The following is a 23,090-nucleotide window of genomic DNA, read 5'->3' on the forward strand; positions in this document are numbered from 1 at the left end:
TTTACATTTAACTCGCGCATCATTAACACAACTTCTAAATGCTTCAAATAAAATTGTTGGAACATTTATGGTTTTTATACGGTTCGAATCGCTGGAAAAGTGCAACAACAAATAGTTTACACAACATTGTTGTTGCCAATGTGGTAATTCAGGTGACTGACTGCTAATCAATTTGAGTTACGAAATGCCGAAAAGTTGAAAAATACACAAAAAACACTAAAACTAAAAACACAGAAGCCAAAGTTGAGCAGACAAAAAAGTGAATTGTTTTCAAAACCACTAATTTAGTTTAATAAACAGAGCGAGTAGCGCTGCCTGGCAACTGTGATAGATCGCCAGAAAAGGAAAAGAGAGTCAACTGAAAAAAACAAACAAATATAACGGAGAACAGCGATATACATATAACTGGATGAGCATGAAGCAGCAATTGAGGCATGGCCGAATCATCTCCACGCTACAATTGCCCATATTGTTGTTAGCACAAGTTTACCGGTTTTGTTATTGCCAACGTCTGTAATGGCTCGTAAATAAAATGGATTTGACTATTCAAACACGAATTAATCAATCATTTTTAGTTGGTTTATTTTCGAGAAAAACAGATGAGGCGGTGGCAACAACATTTGTAGACAGCCAAATTGAGCGGTTACAAGAGCCGGTGAGGTAGAAAGGGGGAGAGAGCGGGTTAAGCCTCTTGTTACAGTTATAAAAACATAATATTTGTGTATTTCTTCGTTTGAGCACATAAATGTTGAGGACAGGAGGCGGTCAAAACACAAGCAAATTGCCAGCCAGCCAGCCAGCAGTTACTGTTCTCTCAATCACAACTGGCAGCTAAATATTTGACACAAGCAATCATTCACCAACTGACAGACTGCCTTCACACAATACCTGACTGGCTGACTGCATGCACCATTGACTGATTGCCAGTCGTACAAGCACAGATAGCCTGGTGACCTATAGACGAAACGAATGAGTGAACGAGGGTATGAACTTCGGAGTTTCTTTTCACTCACCCTCTCATGTCTGCCAAATTGTTTTTGTTGAGACATACCATCGTGCGGGCAATGGCAAGGCTGTAACAATAAGCCAATAATAAATATCGAGTGTGGTAAAACTTTGTGCGGCTGCAGAAAATGAGAATGAGAAAATGCCAAATAAATAAAACACATAAATATTCCTTACACTTGTGTTCATATGAAAAATATCGTAATCAACCTCAAACACCTCAACTTTGACATCTAATGTAGCATAACTAAAGGCGTGCAGACGCATATGTATATGGCTGAACTGAAGGAATGCTACCAAGTTATGTGATTAATGTTTTGGTAAATAAAAGTAAATGGTAAGCCGTTATGTTAGTCACATCGTATTTTACATGAGAATGTGTTCTCTCTTCCTCATTGTATAGCTCTTCAAAGTTGGACACCCTCCTATGAACTCCTTCAGCATCTTTTGAAATTAGTCATTTTTAAGACATTTCATCTCCGAAGTGATTTTTAACGAAGACGCAACACAAAAATCATACCGACTTGCCTTCACAATAACAAAATTTAATCAACAACAGTTTTTATATTCCCATCCTTCCGACAGTATGAAGACACTTCGCCGACAAAAAACAACTAAAACTTGAAAACCGATAGAAAGACTTTGATGGGGAAAATATGCCAAAACACCTTATAACATAAAGATAAGGAGAAATGGACTGTAGATAAGTATCTTTACATGGTTTACAATATCAAGTCGAAGCTGCTGGCTCATCTTCCATCATAAATTAGAATTGAGAGTTGTTTTATCCGAGGAGTTCATTTAATTTATTTGATCGTAACTTCCAAAGCTATTATGGCAAAACTCGATGAAGAGAAAATAGCCGATTTTTATACACGCAATATTAATACGATTTCGATTAGCAGGGTGTTACCGTACGGGCGCTAAACGTGTGCCAAAACCATTTTGCCTTGCCTGCCTCATATATTGATAATCCAGAAGTATTTAGATCCTTTCATTTGTGGTCTCCTAAATGTAAATGTTTAAAGATAAAGCTTGAATTATAATAAAAATTTAGCTTTTGGGAGTGAAATCGATGACCCTATACTATTTAAGAATTGTCAAAATGGAAACCTTATCAGAATATTAATGTAATAGTGTCGAAGTCGTGAAGTGTTTTGAGTAAAAAAAAAAACGTTCTTCCCTACTTCTCAACGGAATAGATTTGATCGATCTATGACTAGACTGAAGAAATGAAAAGAAGAATTGTAGTTTTAATCGCTATTTGAGCCTTAGACGAGTTTATAAAACAGTCCTTATTTGCTCTACATATAAAACTCTCAAAGGATGAACTCCAATATTCCAGCCTCCAATTTGTAAATCCAAATCCAGTTGTAATTTGTAAACTAAACCTTCATTCTGAGTTCAATACACAGAATAGACAAAAATACTAAACTAAGCGCATCCAATTAAAAGCGATACTTAAGAAATTAGCTGCAATAAAGTTTAAACCAACGACGGATTAAAAGAAAAGAAGGGACGTGAACCACGAAACAATAGAATAGGCTCAACTACAATGAACGGCATACGATTTGTTGCACAATCAATTGGAATTAGTTAGCAGACAATGAAAATTGTGACCTGCACGTGGTTAGGGTGATAGAGTGCTTAGCGCAGTGGCGCTCTTGGCCTCAAACCGACAGCTATACAAGGAAATAAGAAAGTGCAATAAGGTTCATAGATGAATTTGAAACTATTACGAACGAAGTGGATATTGTTGTTGGCAATTGTTGTTGTAGCGAGTCAGAGAAATGGTGTGAACAAAAGTATTTGGGAGAATAATGAATGGACTCCCCCAAGCAACAACAACAGCAACAGCAGCATCAAGCAGTTCACACAGCCTAGTCACCTGCTGTGCGGTTACGGCTGGCTGCGAAGTGGCTTTGGGTCAAATGCAAATTCTTTCGAAACCTTTTTAGTGAGTGTGAGCATACTTATATACACATAACTTTAGCATTTTAGGGCGTCACATAAAATAAATTTGTTAAGGTTAATAACTAAATTTGAATTTATGTAAAAAAGAACCTGCAGCTCGACAGCGGAGAAAGTGTTTGTTAAGCGTACAAACCGGCATTGAATACTAACCGGACGGGCTACATAGAGCGAATCACAATTTAACAACACAAAAAGGCATACAAACAATGCATGTCTTTGATAGAATGGAATGAAAAAAATAATGCTCTTTGCTTGACAAATAATGCCTTGAGAATATTGCCTACAATCGTTAATTGTAGCAAATGGTCTATGTTTGAACTCATCAATTGCTCTTTGCTTTATCGCCAGTAACAACAAATTAGACATTACAGATATGTTGCAAACACATTAATTAGTCAGTTCGACCTAATTTCTAGAGGTTAATTTATATTGAGACTTTCCGGTTCTAAGGCAGGCAAAAAAAAAAAATGAAAATAACTCGGATGCCCTAAGGGAAGCGAAGTACAGCAGCAAACCATTGAGCATGACTATAAATACACATCCACAAAAAACAAACATACATATGTACATATGTATGTAATAAGTAATTGCAACATCTAGTAGCATTGCCACAATGACCCCAAAGGGCAATTAATTGCCGAGCAAACTAATAGGGTTGGAGCAAGTAGAGAGACACAGGAGCAGCAAGCGAAGTAAAGAAACGCAAAGAGCTATGTGTGTACTAAACCTTTAAAACTGTAAAATTACAATTGAAGATTCACATGCAGCTTCCAACAACAGACATTTGAATTCATCGAAAGAGTAGCAGCATAACGTGGACAACACAAAAAGAAAAGACACAGCAAAGTCACATTACGGAGAATAGGCATTAAAATTGAACTTAAATAGTACTCCATTGGCTGCGTACATGGAAGACTAGCGGTTTCAATGTAGGCAATTTGGCGGTCGTAAGACTCTATTGGAGTCTTGAGTCATCAAGGCTTGTTTTTATGTTTCTTCTGTGTGTTCACATACGCAGATTTTTATGAGTGCGTGCGTTCGCTACTCTATGGAGGTCTACAAAGCGCTGAATACAGCTTTTAATTAATCTGAATTAAGACAATAATTCTGATTAGAACAAATGAAAATTTCAGTTTTTCTTAATTCTCACAAAGCCTTACAGATACCAGTAAGAGAGATACTAAGCATTCCCACAATATAAAACAAAAACTAAAGAGAATCAGAAAAATCTATTTTTTTTAGCAAATAGGGCTACAAAGCTACATGATCCACCATATGACAAACATCCGATTTTATGATTAACAATCCAAACTCTGTTTCGGAGAGTTCCCACAACAGCCGGTTCTACGCAACCGGAATTATTCCTGATTGTATTCGACTAAGGTATGTTTCCCGACGATCTAACCCCGATTGTATCGGTAAATTGTATGGTTTGTAAAGGTTCTCAAAAAAAAATTCTTGGTGAAGAAAAAGACTACGAACTATTACGTCTTCAACTTTGCTTCCGCCGTAAATTTAAGACTTTTTTGTATAAAAACGGTTACAAAAATGTTATTCGAAATATTGGCCGTCGCTAGATACTACTTTCGACCATCTTTCTGGCTCAAAAAGTGACATTTTCAGTTTTGAGAATAAGTTTGGGATGCAAACAGATCTCTACAAATATTTTGTTGGGTTAATGTTGACACAAATGTCCAATATCGATATAAAATGATTTAATCGACCAGTGCTTGATCCTAGAGACATTTTTGGAATATGGCGGAAGCAAAGTTGTAGACCTAATAATTACTTTTGAATGACTAGAGAGATGCAGATTTATATAAGTTCAATCCGAAAAAAATTTAAATCTAAAAGTGAAGAAAAGAAAACAGTCGATCAATTTTGAATATGTATATTACATATATTACGAAAAATTTACATATATTACGAAAAACCGAGATTCTTTTCTAATAAGGAGAAAAATAGATTACGCTACCCATTTATTGAATATAAACATCTAACATGGACATATAACTATAGTCTTGGGATGCTACAAAGGTTCACAAAAAAGTCATACTAGAAATGGAACATATAAAGCTTGATCTATGCATAAATCAGACAAAGATAAAGTTGAAGTAGTAACACCAGTATTTTAAAGATTTTTTCAGATGAATAATCAGATCTTATCTTAAAACAACCTTAGGGATTCTTTTATGGGACCTAGGGTTGTAAGAATCTAATACCGACTTATAACTATAGACAGAGAATGGAATAGAATAAAAAGAGAAACAAGTCTACAAAAAAGGGGTCTAAGCAGAAGCAGACACTGAAAGCTTGATCAATTGTAAAAACGTAAAGAACATCGATAGTTCGTAACGAGCGATCGTTAATGCAGACATCATTAAAATTTGAAAAAGAGAAAACGAGTAGTTTAAAGATTTTTAGAAGAAGAGTCAGATCTTTTCCGCCCAAAAGAACACCAGTAATACAAAGAGAGAGTAATATATCCCCTCATTCAAATCGTTCTTATTCACAGTAGAAAATAAAAGGTTTTAGAGATTACCTAAGCTAATCCAGTGATTCACAGTAAGGTCCTAAATACAAATGAATATAAAGAAACCACAACTCTGTTCTTACGTTTTTACTAAGAAACCACATACAACAATGTATGAGTAGCGATTAATTAAAGTCACACTTGCGAAAAGTTCACTAGCCTCGCCATCCGCCGGTAAACAGATAAGAGAAAAAGCAAAATTTAACATTTTTGTATGTAAAAAAGAAAGAACATGGTTTTTCATACGGTACTCATTGGCTATTTAATTAATTAAGATTTACGACTATAAGCTTAATGCATTGCGTAGTTATGAAGTATGTGAGTGTATAGTGTACTCGGTCTCAAAATAAGTATGACAAATCTTTTGAAGAAGTGCGTGGACCTCAGCGTGCCCATTTAAGACAAAACTAGGTCCATATACATACATATGACTTTCAAATTTCTTCAGTGAACCTGGAATTTATGAGTCCGATACATTAGGAGCTGCATAAACAGTAACTTTACAAAAAAAAATAATGTTCAATGGAATTAATAACTTAAAAATGTCCGACAAACATGCTTATAGGTATCCATAGTACCAGACGGCACTTTAAATTTCTTCCTAGCAGATAATTGCTATACTGACGTCACATTAAATTGGCACTCAAGAAAGAAATTATCACTACGAATGGAATTTTTATGGAGGAAAAAATTCAACCGAATTGCAAGAGAGTGCCGCAATTGAAAAATTATCACTTCTTAGAAAATAAAGTTGAATGGGGGATGGCTAGTAGATAAACTACCGTGAAATTCATACAAAAAAAAAACATTTATTTGCCTCGTTAATGAGTCTGACTTAGTCATGTTTTCCATAATTTCACCCAATTTTAGTGTGCCGCTATATAAATAGCATAGAATTTGCACATAGTTCATTACAAAGTATCGGACACTAATTATGCGAAATACGCAAATCATTAGGTTTTCTCCTCTTCTAAAATCTTCCAAATTCCGTGAATTTTAATGCCTCACTTTGGTACTCTCTACTTTACGAGTAGTTTTCCCTCCAGCACAAACTTTCTACAGAATTTGAATTGTGAAAATTCATGTCTTCAACTCTTTAATTTCACTTTCAAGTAGTTGCCAACGACTATTTGCTGCTTTAATGAGGTCAATTAAGATGCAATTAATATTTGTGTGCGCTTCATGGGAGATCGTAAATTCAATACAAGCAAAAACAGCAAGCGCATCTGTCAGATATTGAAAAAGATAATAAAAATGAATATTAAATTCTCCCCCAGCTCTTTAAGGAAACTCAACCCTATAAGCATTTTTTTCATAAAGATCAATTTCAATGATACAGAATTCAATTTGAGGCATGCTAATTATTCAATTTTAATTAAGCTTCATACAACTATTCAAAAGATAAAATGAATACTGTAAAAAATAATTCGAAAAATTTAAGAAAACCAACAATTAGTCAGAAAAACTACAGCAGATAATCAAGGTCCTAACAGCGATATCTACAACTTCATCGCCCAAAAGCCTACTACTGTTACAGTAGCTCGTTCATACTGTGTTAATATCTGCCAATTATGCTTATTGGGTTACAATTATGCCACTGAAATGTAGAAGCTGTGAGACATTAAAGCTGAGTAGCGAGCAATTAAATCGAAGCAATAAATGCGAATACAGTTAAACGCTGGAAAATATGACCAAATTTAAAGTCAACAAAAACAAAAAAGATAAATATGAGGCGTATTACGATTTTATGCCTATATAAAATCGTAAATTAATTAAAAAGTTAAATAAATATGGACCAATTGAAGACAAAGGAAACATAAAATAACACCTTCAGCTAAAGTGAGTTAAAGCGTCTCCCTTTTTGAACCAAACATTATACAATCTTCCAACCGTAACTTGCAACAACAAAATGACCAACCACACGTGTTTGCCTGAAGATGAGCTCTTATTGTCATGTAAATTTCATTATTTCTTTGAATATGTGTGAATAAATCTACAGTGATCCGTTAAAAGCGTTTAAGTTGATTTTCGTTAATATTGTGATTTTGAGTTAATCCGACCAAATTTTTTAATATATCAAACTGCTTCTTAATTTAAGCAATAGCTTAGAACCAAAAACTTCGAATTCGTGGAAAATAGTGGCTAAAAATAGACGTAGCTATTTACTAGAAGTTAAAACCTCTATCTCAACTTAAGTGAATTTAAGCTCATTTAAGTTATTGCCTCAGATCTTTAGGCTTGCTTCTGGCTCGCTTGCCTTGTCTGCTCGCTGTTGTTTCGGCATTTAAAACAGCCAATATAATTTCCACTCTAAATCAATTAAATGTCGATGTTTTAAAAAACATGCGCGCTAATTTTAATGAAATTAACAAACGAGCTACAAAAAAGACTACAAAGCTTAATAAATGCCAACTAGCGCCATTAAACACCAAATTATTCAAAATTTACATTTAGTATATTTGTTTGTATATCGACATCGCCAAAACAAAGGAATTATTAATACTTAGCTTCATTAAAATCAGCCAAAACAGGTATTCGATTAAAGATTAGGAAAAAACTACGATAACAGAACTACTATGGTGGTCAGATTTGCTTAAAGTTACCGTGATTGTGATATAGCTTTCCTTAGTCATAGCCGAGTTATATATGGTTGTAGAGTAATGAAACGCTATTTTTAGGTTAGTTAAATTAAATTTAAATATCTGGAATCGAAATCGTTTAAACTATATTTTAACTGAGTATGGTTTGTAAAATACATTCGACATTTAAAATCAATTATTTACATTTAATTTTTTACAATTCATTTTCTGTATAATATTCCACCTTTTCGAAAAGTCGAAAAATATCTGTATATATTGTAGCATCATTACAACAAGGGAACACATAATTTTTCCTAAATAAGTAATTGCAAAGTCAATTTAGTATTGGCCGCGATCAATCCTACCTAAAAATACTAATCATCCCGAAAATATCGAGGTAAAGCGTATACTTCTGAACAATGCGGACTCTCCTCCGAAAGTGGGAACACCCTTATAATCAGAAATTGAAGCGTTCGACCCTCTAGAATTCATTGAATAATTTTTTATGAGATATGCATATAAAAATCAATGAGAACATCAGAAGAACTGACCCATTACCACCTTTTTCGATATTAAAGGTCTTGATATAATTCTCCTGATATATATATTATATAATAAGGAAATAAAGTTTTCGGCTCCTGACCTCGACCACTTTACTACCGAACAAACATTCCGTGGTATACTTTATCCTAACAAAATGAATATGTTCAAAATAAAGATTTCTTCAGAATTCAGTAGCTTTGAAATAAGGATTTTTACTTTTAAGATCCTATTTAAATAAGAGTAGCACGTTCAAATTTAAAAGAAGTTAATGCTTTCAATTTATGATTTCTGTTGACGTTGCCACCAATAGTATGATATAGAAGCAAATAGTTCACAACAAAATATACATCATGTGTAACCATGACCTCATTGGGAAACAATTTTGGTGATCCAATCTAACCAAGAAGTGGATCTGTCTCTTGCACACCAAGTCATGTGATTCAATTACGTGAAACTAGTTTAGTGGGTATGTCAAATGAATGGGTTATACTATTAAAATAACTTTGTCACTGTCTTCTGTATTTCTCTTTAATTTTTAAGGGTGTTAATACATGAAATAATTCTATAAAACTCAAATAACACTTGATTCATTCATTTAAGATTTGAATAAAAAGTTCAGAAAAGTGAAGACCCATATACAGAACCTACATACATATTATGTATTTAGAAATCAATTAATGCTTGAGAGTGCTAAGCCTACAAAATCATCTTAAATTTAATAACTTAATTTGTCATATTTTACATTCCAACGTAAAATGTACCAAATCCAATTAAACCTATAATGAGCTAGAGGCAATCAGAAAAATGTGTCCAACTAACTAGCCGACTTACTCAAAATCGAAAACGTTAATCGCTTAAATATGCAAAGCAGTTGACTCCGAACGAAGTGTTTTAGATTAATTATGTGAAAATGAACAAAACAAAAAGAATTAACGCAAATAAACCAAAGCAAATCAGAAACTGGCTCGTGCCATGATATTACTAAAGCTTGTAAGGTTGTACGTATGTATGTGGCTTTACTAATAAAATATATCGACAAATTAAGCAAATGTAACACAAAGCAAGTGAAGTCAAAAGAGTTTATGTAAATTCAATTGGAAAAGTTGCTTTTTGAAGCAAATAGTATATGAATATTTATAGTAAGTCGATAAGTATGTAGTATATATATTCGTTTAATTAAGCTAAAAGTATAAATAAATTGTATATATTTAATATATTGTATCATATTCTCTCAATTCTAAATAAACTGTTGTTAATAAATCGAAAATATTTTAAAATTATTGCTCGATCGCTGAGAATAAAATTTTATTGTGTGCAAAAAGCTAAATAATTTCATTTAAATAGTATGAAAGCGTTAAATTTAATGTGATGCTATTATTTTGAAATACAAATGATGTCAAAAAATTTCAGCAGCTCGCTCATAACAAAGTGAATTGAAAGGCGACAGGTGCATGTGAATAAAATATAGGGTATTATGTGAGTTATACACCTGTATAAACGTTCATATGTCTGTACTCAAGTGTTATATTAATATTTTAAGCCTATTTGGTGCGATGATTTATGCAGCGTTATATAACATTGTTGTATTGTCTACAGTTAAAATTGAAATTAATAAATATTTAAATAAAAAAAAAATTAAAAAAGAAAAAATAATTCGAAAGGCTGCGATTTGCATGTGGCAAAATAAATCATCGTGTGACCGTCTGCTGCTAAATGAGTAGGAGCGCGCTTTTTGTTTAGTGAGAAGCGGGAGGCAGACAAAAGTCGAATGTTTATACTATGTATGTGTGCTGCTTGGTGGTCCATGGACAAAACAATGTGACTGTAATTTATTTATATTTCAGCTTAAGCAATTTCAAGACAACACACAAATACAATTCGCCCAAAAAAAGTTTCCCAAATAAATCTCTGGCAAAGACGGCAGCTGCCGGTGCAAGCTACACTCACTTGCCGCTTTACCAAATCACCGTACAGTTGTTTCTTTGAAATCAAGATTTGCTTTATGTCTTCTGCACCAAGCCATACCTTCTAAGCCGCTTTTTATTACGCTTCTACGCGAATTCACCCATTCGCGCCATTAAATAGCCACTCGTAGTCATAGCCGATTGTGGTAGTCATCATCAGTATTTACATTTAATTTAATTTCATTTCATTTCGTTTAATTATTTCTGCAGACTTTTTTTGCCTCTACCCAGTATGCCACTTCCTACACGAGCGGCTTAGCAATCCCTTTGAATTACCGTTAAGCGGCGGTACGAGTACATGCAACTTTTTGGCGCTTTTCAGAGACGTGTGTACTTATAAATCAACGGAACCGCTGTCAACAACAACCCGCACTTACTCACATACACACACACATACAAACATTCGTATTAGAAGTTTACTTTTTGCTTAGAACTTTACTATGAAAGCTTTAAAATACACAACGAAAACTCATAAATTTTCAGCGGAGTTTCTATTATTCTATTCAGTAGCCTTTTTTTTAAAAAAAAAATCAAACATTTAATGCCTTTTTTTGGTGCGAACATTTTTTGTTGCTCTCCAACCGCGCCAACATTTTTTCAAGTGCTCGCAGCTATGAACATAAATGAAGTGGCCCAGTGTACAAAAAACCAAAAAAAAAGAGGGGGGAGATGGTAGCGAGTGCGGAGATGTGAGCACTTTTTTACGCATTTTTAAGCACAATTAAGTGCGGCATAAAAAATACAGCTACTGTTAGTTTAAGCTTAAAAATACATGAAAGCGATAAAATTTTCGCAAGAGTTTGCCATAAAAGGGTTTAATGAAAATTTCATAGAATTTTTGTGTACTTTCTTTCTTTCTTTCCATTCCATTTAAATATGCATGTCGACTGGCGGCGAGCTAAACTGTGATACCGGGAATGTATTTCGATTTCTTTACAATGGGATTTTTATTTTTAATTTGTATATGATTCTTATACCGAATAAAATCCGAACAGGTGTTTGTTACGTGAAAAGATTGGCAGCTAGAGGCAAAATGTAAAATTGAAAATCAAGTGTTATGATTTTACACTCGCAGAAACTATATGAACATGGGAGCGTAGTGCCCACATACACTTTTCTTAACGGTATCCGAAATAGAAAGAATTTAAAAATTATATTTTGACAACCAATTTTTATATCAATTTAAAAATATCAATAGGAAAAGGACACACATTATACTTTATAATACTTCTTACTTCCCTCAATATACTTTAAAGTGGAATGGAAGCCCAAAGCTCAACACAAGCCATCAAAAACAAATTACATAATATTGAAAACAGTCAGGACTTAATAATGGTTTGAAATTTACTATTAAAATATGGCTTAGTTAAAACGTTTATACTAAAAAAAACGATGTATTAAGTATCCGTTCTGAGAAAATCATATTATAATCTAACGTTTTCTAGATTATTCAATGCCAGTGTTTTTTTTTATCATTGTAAAATCAGAAATCCTCTAAAAAAAGTTCATGAACTTCACCCACGGTTAAGTTTCTCCAAACCAGCTATTGTATGATTCAAATTTACCTACCCAAATTGATGAAAAATATTCTACACTCAAGAGGATTCAAACTTTTAATACTTTTAATTATAAAAAATAATAATAAATGAAATAATAAAATTCGTCATCTTTCTTAAGGTTAAAAATAATTTATATAAAAAAGTCAAAAATGAGAACAATTCAAATAATTCAAATCTAAATAAGGTACAGGTAGCCAGAAAATTATACACGTTTTTGTTTTGTAAGTTTCCATATAAGAAATTATAGTTCAGACAACACTGAAAGTCATAAAATTCAAAGCAGTTTTATAGACCATTCAATTATAATATAATAAGAATTAACAAAAATAATTCTCAAAAATCAATAATTTTAAAAATAAAAAATTTATAAAGTTTCGGGACCATATTTTGAACTTTTTTGAATCAATATAAATCCTGTGCAATGTTTGAATTACTGAAATATTTATAATTATTTCTATATTTCACATTAAAATATCAAAAAAAAATCATACTAAATGATCGGAGCATGCAAAACAAAAAAATGTACAAATTTCTCTGGCCACCAGTGTAAAATTACAATTTGTTTGGATTTATTAATGCACTTACCAATTTTTATAAAGTTCATTTTCTTATATTTTAAAATTTTAATCGAACGGCGCATATTTTTTTTAACGAAACGATCGCGCGTTAGCAATTTTTGTAAGTTAACGAAAAAAACTTCCAGACATTATTTCTGCTCAATTGAGTTTATTACTTCCATCACCTTGATACGACACGAAGCAGAGCACATTTGTTCACTAACATGCAGAAACATGTTTGCCAAACCGGCACTTTGTTTGCTGCTGCACATAGAACACATTTACACACTTTTACCTTAATTAATTAACACTGCATACATATTTATAATATCAATTGTTGTAATTTAATGAAAAAACTATCCAACTTTAATAATTGTATTTCTGTTAATTCACTTTATTACACGCATCACCTTGAAATGACACGATGCAGAGCACATTTTTTCACTAGCATGCAAAAACATGTTTGCCAAACCGGCACATTGTTTGCTGCTGCACACAAAACACTTTTACACACTTTTATCTTAATTAATTAATACGGCATTCATATTTATTAAACAGCTATACACATGTGTCACTTTTTTCATATAATTATAATGAATAAACTTCAATAAATATTATTTTATTTCACTTTCTAAAAAATTCTATCACGACCACGAACAAACCGACGCGTAATTACCGACACCCACGCAAATACAATGACTGCAACTCCACACCACCTTGCTGCTCTGCTGTGGTGTGAATCGTGACAATGGGCCGACGCGCGATAAACGACGACCACGAGCCCAGGAGAATATGAATGAGCATGCATGAAAATGCAATTCACCTTTGTTTCTAATGCAAGCGAACAACAACTGCATTGTTTGTTGTGTGTGCAAATGCTTAATGACTGCGAGGTGGAATATTCGTGTATGCAATGAAAGAAAACGAAAAAGCAAATATTACGCTGTTGTGCGTTTGTAGTGTGTGATTGCAGCATTTGGCAATGTTATCACCTATAGAGCACTGCTAATTAGCAGCAATTAGGTGGTGAACTTGATTTTTCTTTCATTTGCATTGAAAAGAAGAGAATTATAATTAAAAAGAAGCGTGGACACTACTGTAATGTGAAAATTATGGATATTTAAATGGTTAAATAATTATATTAGTAATTTTTTACTTATAATATAATATAATTAGCTTTCTTAAATATTAATGCGTATGCAAACTTACTCGTACATTATTATTATTAAATATTTTAATTAATACAGGGTTGGATTATAAGTTTTAAAAGCTCACATGTGGATTTGAGGATATAAAAAGTCATTAAGCACCACTCTTCAATTACCTTTTCGAAGAATTTTTGGAATGTGGAATCATTTCAACATATTTCTTAGCTATTTAGTTTATGTTTTATCAAGCTTTGATTAAGTTGACATGTTTCAAAAAAGAAAACAGGTGATTTAAACTGGCTTTTTGTTAACATAGAGAAAAAATATATGTTGAACATATCGCATACTTTTAGGGATTAGTATCAATTTCGAGATCTCTAAGCTCAGTAGTCAGAACATTGAACTGTCGAAAAATTGAACTACTACTTAATGATTCCTGAGCACGAATCTTGACTACAGCAAAACTAATTTCATTATATTTTGATAAAATTTCACTGTAAAGCAAACAGTGTGTCGCCCTCCAAACTAAATTTTTCTAACATAATGAATTTCTTTATTAATTTTCTACCCTTTAAATTCTCTATATTTATTTTACATTTTCATTCAATTTAATTCACGCATTTTTGGTCAAATTGTAACACAAATTCATATTGCCTGATAATAACTTACATATATTATATTAAATATACAGTTGTAAAAATAATGTACTTCTAAATATGACCACTAATAATTCAGCAGTAAATTTAATGACCAATTTATATATTTATATATATTTTATATTTACTTGTCAATGTGGAACATTTACATAAATTTGAAAGGGCATATTATTTAAATTGTACATACATACGTATGGACATATGTACTTCATTACATGTGTGCCTAGAAATATGCGACATATCCCTGAAATTAAAACTAGTATGGAACTCAAATCCAACTAGTTAGTGAACTATATTTTATCGAAAGATTTTTTTAAAAATGGAATTTGTATTATAAGTTTTCACAAATAAAAATTTTGGAAAAATAATATATGATTTAGTATACATTAATAAGCTCAAAATATTTTTCATGATCATTTAATTTTTAATATTTAGAAAAAAAAAATGTTTTTTATAAAAAAATATGCTTACTTTATAAAACATATTTTTCATATTTTTCAGACTAGTTAAATTTTATTCAGGAAATACTAATTGTAAGCGTGTTTTGATACTGACTTTTTGATGATACCAGTTTTATGTCAATAAATTATATTTACAATATATATATATACATGTGTACATATATGTATATGTACGAATTGTATATGTGTGTCCTCATAGAGCAACAACATTTAACTGACATAAATTATTCAAATGATTGTATTAGCCAAGCGATTTAATGGCTAATGCAGTGGAATATATGATAAACACATTTGGTATGCCAACATTTATGACTGTACTTGTATATAAACTACACACAAGTATATGAACTACTTGCTTTTGATACACTAGTATTGTAGTTGTTATTGTTGCACACAAATTTTGTTGCAATTTTTGACATTTTCTCTATGGCGCCAGTAGTCCCAGTTGAATTTTGCTCTACTACTGGCCACAAATCAAGCGCTTATGAAGAGCTTTACAATGTTGGCCATAACAGTTCATACCAACTGGGGATTGTGACTAAAAATATTGCGTGCTCAATATGCACATAATGTACATATTATACATAAGAATTAACTGACAGCTAAAAAATACTTTATATACATATCAATTAAAAATTTGTTTGTTGTAAAATGCACCAGCAGGTGGCAAACAAAAATATGTACCTACAAAATTATTAATAAATTTTATTTTGCCGTAAATTTGACAAACAAGTAATTTTCGCAATTTTAGACAATGAACATGACATTTGGAAATGTATGTATGTATTTCTATTGTGTTTGTGTGTAGATCGGTGTCTGTGTATTATTTTTATTAAGTAATAGACGCATGCAAATTGACAGTATGTTTACTGCAGCTGTCGCTTGCACACCTGTGACTTTAAAAATTTAATTTTTTTAGTTTCTCATAATTCTTTTTTGTAAACATTGCTGTCTGAAAAATAAACATTTGCTTCTTTGTCTAGCAGGCCTGCTGATGTTGTCTGTCCATTTCATATTTACTGTCTGATTGTGCATACAATAAGGAAAATACAATTGACTAGGAGAGAACCACAAAAACAAGTAAAAACTTTAACTTCGGCTGTACCGAAGCTAATATACCCTTAACAGGTGCATTTCTTTTAGTAACTATGTGTTTAAGCAAATCTCAAGACGTAAGAAAAAGTAAGTAAAAAAAAAATAAAACATTTTGCTAATTCTTCTTAACCGGGTTGTTTGCTAGAAACATTAAGGTTATATAGTTAACCGATCTGAACAATTTCTTCGGAGATTATATTTTTAGCTTAAGCAGTAATCCATGTCAAATTTCGTGAAGATACCACGTCAAATGCGAAAATTTTCCATATAAGCCATTGATTCCGATCGTTCGGTTTGTGTGGCAGCTATATGCTATAGTGAACCGATCTGAACAATTTTTTCGGAGATTAAATTATTTCTATGAGCAATAAGTCACACCAAATTTCGTTGAGATATGTAGTAAAATGCGGAAGTTTTCCATACAAGCCCTTGATTCCGATCGTTCAGTTTGTATGGCAGCTATATGATACCGCTATCGGCAGTTCCGACAAATGAGCAGCTTCTTGAAGAGAAAATAACATGTGCAAAATTTCAAAACGATATCTTAATAACTGAAGGACTAGTTCGTATATATACAGACAGACAGACGGACATGGCTAAATCGACTCAGTTCAACATACTGATCATTTATATATATACTTTATAGGGCCTCCGACGCTTCCTTCTGGGTGTTACAAACTTCGTGACAATTATTATACCCTGAACAGGGTATATTAAGTTAAAAAATCTTGGAGAAAAATAAGAATTTCTCATAAGAGAACCAGATACCCGCTGTGTGAACTTGTTCAAATAACGGGATTTTATAATACTAAATCCATGTATATATGTTTATTTGTATGAATAAACGTAATTTTAATAAAGAAAAAACAACAAACACACTGTAACTATATTGCTAGTTAGTAGCGTCTTCGATTCGCCATTACTCTGCTCGCTTTATTTGGTGTTACTCTATTATCAGTTTGAATAGCTGGTATATTGTGTTCGATTAGCTACCCTCTAACGATTGGCGAATCGAAGATGTTGAGTATAACTCAATTTATGATATTACACATACTTTTGTTCATATCTCCTGTTCTACTGTTCAGATACTTCAAGGAAATCCCATAAAACTCACTTCAGCCGTTCTCAAGTAGTTCTTTTTCCCTCAACAACAAATCCAGACAATCAAGGATTCCTATATTGTACAAGTCTCAAAGCCCTACCTCCACCAACAAACTTACAAACATACAATTCTTCTCACTGGGTGGCTAAGCGCATCAAAACAATAATTAATTGAACTCGAACTCGAACTGGAGAGAAAAAAGTACCCTTTGTATATGTATTTTGTCTCTTCTTTGATAAAAGTTGCTTTTATTTCTTCACGAATTAATTGCTCGTACTTTATGAGCACACAAATGTATGGCTGACTGTCTATACATGTGTATACGCACAAGCAGTGGTTTAAAAAGTGCTGACGCTGCAAGAGATTAAGGCGACGACTCCACCTTGCGACGAGATATGGCGGTGCTAAAACTTTATGTTTATGCCAATATTAGCTGCAGCAGCCCGCACAATGGCTTGCTAACTAGTGGTGATCGCCTACTTTTTCCATTTTGACTCTATGATTGTGTGTATTTGGTGGCCAATGCCACACACGTGGTCCCAACGGTAGTGAGAAACTGCAGATTATCTGCTGTAGAAGCAAGCAGACAGCTGTGGCGATGGCGTTCGGCAACAATGTACATAAATAGTAAATGCAATTTGCCGTTTCATTTTTCAACTTTATGTATATTTTTGTAAGCGATTTTGTATTTTTTTCCTCGGAATAATTGAAAAATGTTTCTTGAGATAGGGCGGGTTATACTTAAAAAAAAAATTCTAAGTTTGAAAGAAGACAACGTACTATTTTTGTGTGGTGTAAACAGTCTTTCGAAATTCTACAATCGAATAAGTTTGTTGTAAATCCAACTGTTACAGAAACTGTGTTTTTAAAACAGTTTTTAAGATAGAAATCTCGAGAACCACTCAACCGATCTTGATGAAAATTTAGACAGTTCTTCGAGATACCATTTATAAGGACTTGGAAGGAGGACTTTTGCAACGGATACAGATAAGTTGCATCTTCTCAACTATTTCGCTAAGCTATTAAAATTTCAATATCCACATTTTCGAACCATGTGAATGTTTTTCTAAGCACACTATCAATGCATCTTTTCGCTGAATTCTAATTTCCTTCTTTACCACTATTAATAAATGCATAGCGTGAACCTCACAGGTGCCATGAAAAAGACTTCTAACACTTACATACATAAACCTTAGATTTTTCATTTCCGCTTGCATTGATTCTGCTCACTTGTCGACGCTTTCACTTCCGCTTTATTTTTGTCATTGACTATGACATGGTTTTCCAGTTTTCCGCATCATCGAACGCTTACATGCCACGAGTATGTATGAGTTTATCAAAGTGTATCCCGTTGTAAGTTGAACTATGTGCGGAGAAGAATGTGACATGGAAAACTACTTACAGCTTCATGCAATCGTAAAGTGGCATAAGTGTAAACACAATTGAGAGAATGCATACGGGTGTTTGTAGTTTAAAAACATGGTATTCAACATATACATATGTATGTTTGTAATCCCCCCGATTTTTGCAAAGAGCCAGGTCTGCACAGCAAGTACACGAGAAAACTAAAAAAAACCGATTGAAAAATGTGAAGATGGTGCAATAATGAAGATGGCCAGATAATACTTCAATACCCCGAATTGGGTTACCAGCCTTCAATTTTAAAGAAAAGCTATTTCAATGGACTAAGACATCCATTATTTCTTCTCGATGTCTTGAAATATAGAGATCACACAGGATCTTTATAATTACTTCACTCTCTCTCACTTCAGCCCTTTATAGGATAAAACTATATCCGATGAGATTTCATATGTCTGCCTGATTTGTTAAAATCACGTTGTAATCTACCATAACTTTGCAAAGATATCGATTTTATTTCGGTCACAGGTCTCTCAAAAAAACATCTAAGTATATTCGGCACCGCACCATTTTTTAACTAACCTCAGCATTTTTTTTCAGGGAAATGGCTTTTAGTGATCTACTCCGTTTGAGGAGTTTGAGTGACAGAATCTCCACTTTTGTAGACAATTACTCCTTGCTAATGAGAAGGCAAGAAAGCGAATTCTCTCGATAATGATTGCAACGATTCGGTAACAGAACCAACAAGAGAGTCCCGTACCTTGACTAACATCGCCTTTAAAATAGACTGTAAGGACTAACATAGAATGTTTCCGGCGTTTAATTTTGTAGAGGACCAAAAGAAAATCAGCAAAAGAGCCCGTACCTTGACTTGAGTCCATCAAAATGGACTTAAAGTAATCTAAAAGAGGATGTTGTAGCCATTTCATCAATAATAAGATGAGATTCCAGAAGTGTGAGGAGGCTGTAACTCTAGTCTAGCGCGCAACGAACACATTTTTAGTTTCTGGAACCCACATTTCAAGAAGAGAAGCGCGACAGTACTGAGTATAGGAACTAGTCTAAAGCACGGAACTACCTCGGAAGAAAATATCATCAACAAAAGTAAGGAACACAAGCTCAATAAAATTTCAGAGTCGATATCCTTGACTTCAACAGACTCTTCAGTGATCCCAAACCAAAAACCTGAGGACCAAAACACAGGTTAAAAATAATAGAAAAAGTGTAACAAAAACTGCTTTGCCATGGCTTTGAATAATGTATTACTCGAGAAATGTGTACAACTGGTTGAGTATTTCTACAAACAAGAAAACAAAGTTCCTCGTACGAATTACAGAAATAAACCAAACTAATCAATTAATAATTCTACAGCTGAATCAATTTCAGTTTGAAAAAGTTTGAAGTGAAAAAATTCACCGCAAAGAAATGCAAAAAGAACACAAGAAAGAATCAATAAAGTGGTAAAAGAACGCAGTGGGTGAAAAAGATTCTGGAAAAGTTTGCCTACTTTGGCAAATAAGAAAACTATTTAAAGTATGCGGAGAAGAAAATCGAAATCTTGTCAATACAAGTGGACGTGACATCAATATTACAGCAAAAACACAAGATAGGTATGCCATGTAGGTATGTAGGAATGTTTGTCTACGCTTAAAGCATTCCATAAAGCTTGAACTATAAGTAGAAACGACGCTGATTTGTTTTTGTAACATACCAGCAGTGGGTCGTAGTGACCAATTTCGCCAATAACTCACATACGCCGTTGGGGAGAGGAGTGCACAACGCCGCAATGGTGATTTCACTGTCTGCCTCTTCGTTGTCTGCATTGTTTGTGGGCCGTGGACTCGAAGCTCGGTCATCCTGCCGCTTATTTATGCCTTTTGGCCATTGTTTGTCTTCGCTGCCACCTTGAATTGTATTGGGTCGGGTCAGTTGTGTGCTGTAAGTGTATTTGTGTGTGTGTTTGTGGCGAAAAATGTAAGTGAAATAAAAGAATGAATAATGTAGAAGAACAATTTTCCCTTCTTTAATTTACGTGGCACTTGTTTGCTGGTCTGTTGTTTTAGCCTGCAAGGTGTTTGTGTTTGAGTTTGAGCACCAAATGTCTGTGATCACAACACCAAATTGCCGAGTAGACTACGGAGACAGAGGTGCGAGCACTGAATGGAATTTAAAAATTTATAAACGACTGTCGCTACCTTGACAAAGCAATTCAAAGTCCAAGTCTAAGGACGACCAATAACACTTTTATGTTGTCGCCTTGTCGGGGTGTCTGCCACTGCATATCCGCTCTTTCTCTTCTGCGCCTTACATTACCATCTCTCATTCGCAGTGCTTTAGTACTTTTATTATGTTCGTATAAAGTGCGAAATATGAGTGCAAAAGGAATAAAATTCTAGAAAAGCAGGAAAACTTTTACACAAAAGTCGCAGCTGGCCGACAAAGTAGTTGAACTTACTAGCCAAGTGTCAAGTGAAGGACAGCGGCGTGCATCAAAGAGCGCACTGAGTACTTTAAACAAAAAAAATACTTACTCCTTATGTTCCCGTGTCGGCACAGCAGTTCTGTGGCACGTCTGTAGCTGGCCGTTAACCCCGGCTATACAGACTCCACTAAAGTCAGAGTAAAAGCACTGCTTTCTTCCTTCTCCTGCTGTCTTTCTCACTATCTCTGCACGACGGCACCGCAATGACAATGCCTGTGGCGTATTTTTAATATGCATTGAAAAATATGGACAACACAACAAAAGCGAAAAATTTAACGAAATGAAAAGAATATGTTTGTTGGTTACACATTTAGCCGTTAGCCGCAGATTTGAAATGAAATTAACGTGAAAGCAAGTGGAAATTATGTAAGGACGTGTAAGGAGTAGGAGAAGCAGAGTCATTTCTTTGAATTGAGTCAACGAGCAAAGAATATTAAATTCTTGACAAAGCGATTGAGAACGGAGAAGCTAGGAACAGATAGAGAATTCTAGGAGATACTTCTCAAACCAGGCAATCTCGAGTATTAATGGAAAAGTGAAACACAGCAAAGTATCTGCAGAGATGTTGAGCTTGCACATAAGGGAATCATTGCCCCAAACTAGCAGATCGGAGATGAGTTGCTGTCCATTGTCCCCCTGCGTTCTAGCGTTGGATCAGTGGTCTTCGCATGAGTTAGCAGACTCTGGTTGACGACCAGTACTTACGTGACTCCGAGATTTTGGACCAGGCTCACCCTACTTCTGGCACTCAACACGATTCAACTTGTAGCAATGGTAGGAGTACTTACTGGATCTTGTCCAATGGAAAAGAATTACAAGCAGGTGGAGGAAGCCGGGATTGAAATATCTAGACATTTTCAACTTCACTGTTCAGCTTTTGTTAGACTGATGCTGAAACATTTTGGTAGCACTAACTTCGGCAAACTAGATGAATTGCATGGAAAGATATATTAAATAAATGTATGACTTGGCTTGAGTCTTGACGCTCTACATATATTTAGGAGTTCATGGCATCACAAGAAAACGATGATTTATATGCTCAAGTCGACATAACTTAATCTAATATAGAACAAAATTATGTGGTTGACATTAAAAAGAGGGCTGTAAGCAGTTAGGAATTCAAGATAAGTTTTGGTTTAATAGATTAATTAAAATTGACGTCCTTTTATAAATACACCTTTGCAAAAGAATATGAAAAAGAAATGTAGATTGCAATCGGAACTCATGATGTGAGCTCAACGACTCTATCTATAAGGGATTATAGCTGTCTATACGGTTACTATTAGCTGCCATAGATAGTTACCTTCTCTGCTCTGCGCTCTTTGGGCGCTGCTCGCCAGTCAAAAATTTTACATTTTAAAGCAACAACAAAGTTATCTAGTAGAATTCGTGCAGGAGAGTATGCGAATACCTCATTAAAAATTCTATCGCCGCTTGCTGAGTGATACCAAGTTTTGTTTTACATATTTTAGAACCATTTTACTATTGTGAACGGCTCAAAGAACAAATTACTGTCAAAATAATAAAAAATGTCATACACAAATGAAATGGCGGGCGAAGATAAATCGTAAGTATTTTTGTATTGAATTTATTGAATAAAAAACTTTAATGAAAATAAAATTGGTTGCAGAAAACGTGAGACATGTATGGTGGTAGAAGAGATCAGTGCGATCAAATATAGACAATTCGATTTCAGTGCTGCCAGTTCTTATGAAATTTTTGAAAGTTTGTTCGATTGGCTTGTCTATAGCAGTTAGCCAATCGATGACAGCTATTATATCACTATGACTCTCAACTAAATTTATAGTTTTATTCAGATCCTTCCTTAATTAAAAAAGAATTACATCCCAAAACAAGTAAGGAAGGGCTAAGTTCGAGTGTAAACGAACATTTTATACTCTCGCAATTTATTTATTTAACTTTACTAATATTATATAATACACAATTTGACCCACATATTCGTCATATATATTGTATAAAGTCCATTGAAAGTTGGAAACCATAATATTAGATTAGAAGCACCGAGGTCCTCATGTTCAATATATGGGGCCTTGAAAACTTATGGTCCGATTT

General features: G+C 33.7%; 1 protein-coding gene across 4 annotated transcripts in view; it reads right to left on the minus strand.

Moving 5' to 3' along the window:
* LOC105214684 (irregular chiasm C-roughest protein) overlaps positions 1–23,090 on the minus strand; it is a 236,208-nt gene that overhangs the window by 182,400 nt on the left and 30,718 nt on the right. For 3 of the 4 annotated variants that reach the window (XM_054231880.1, XM_054231879.1, XM_054231877.1), the window contains exon 1: positions 12,743–13,467. The exons of the other annotated variant lie outside the window; for it this stretch is intronic. The gene's annotated coding sequence lies outside the window, so the exon portion shown is untranslated. Of the gene's footprint in view, positions 1–12,742; positions 13,468–23,090 lie in introns of those variants that run through there. 4 annotated transcript variants of the gene reach the window in all.

This window comes from Zeugodacus cucurbitae, chromosome 5 (assembly GCF_028554725.1).
Source record: "Zeugodacus cucurbitae isolate PBARC_wt_2022May chromosome 5, idZeuCucr1.2, whole genome shotgun sequence".
Classification (NCBI taxonomy): domain Eukaryota; kingdom Metazoa; phylum Arthropoda; class Insecta; order Diptera; family Tephritidae; genus Zeugodacus; species Zeugodacus cucurbitae.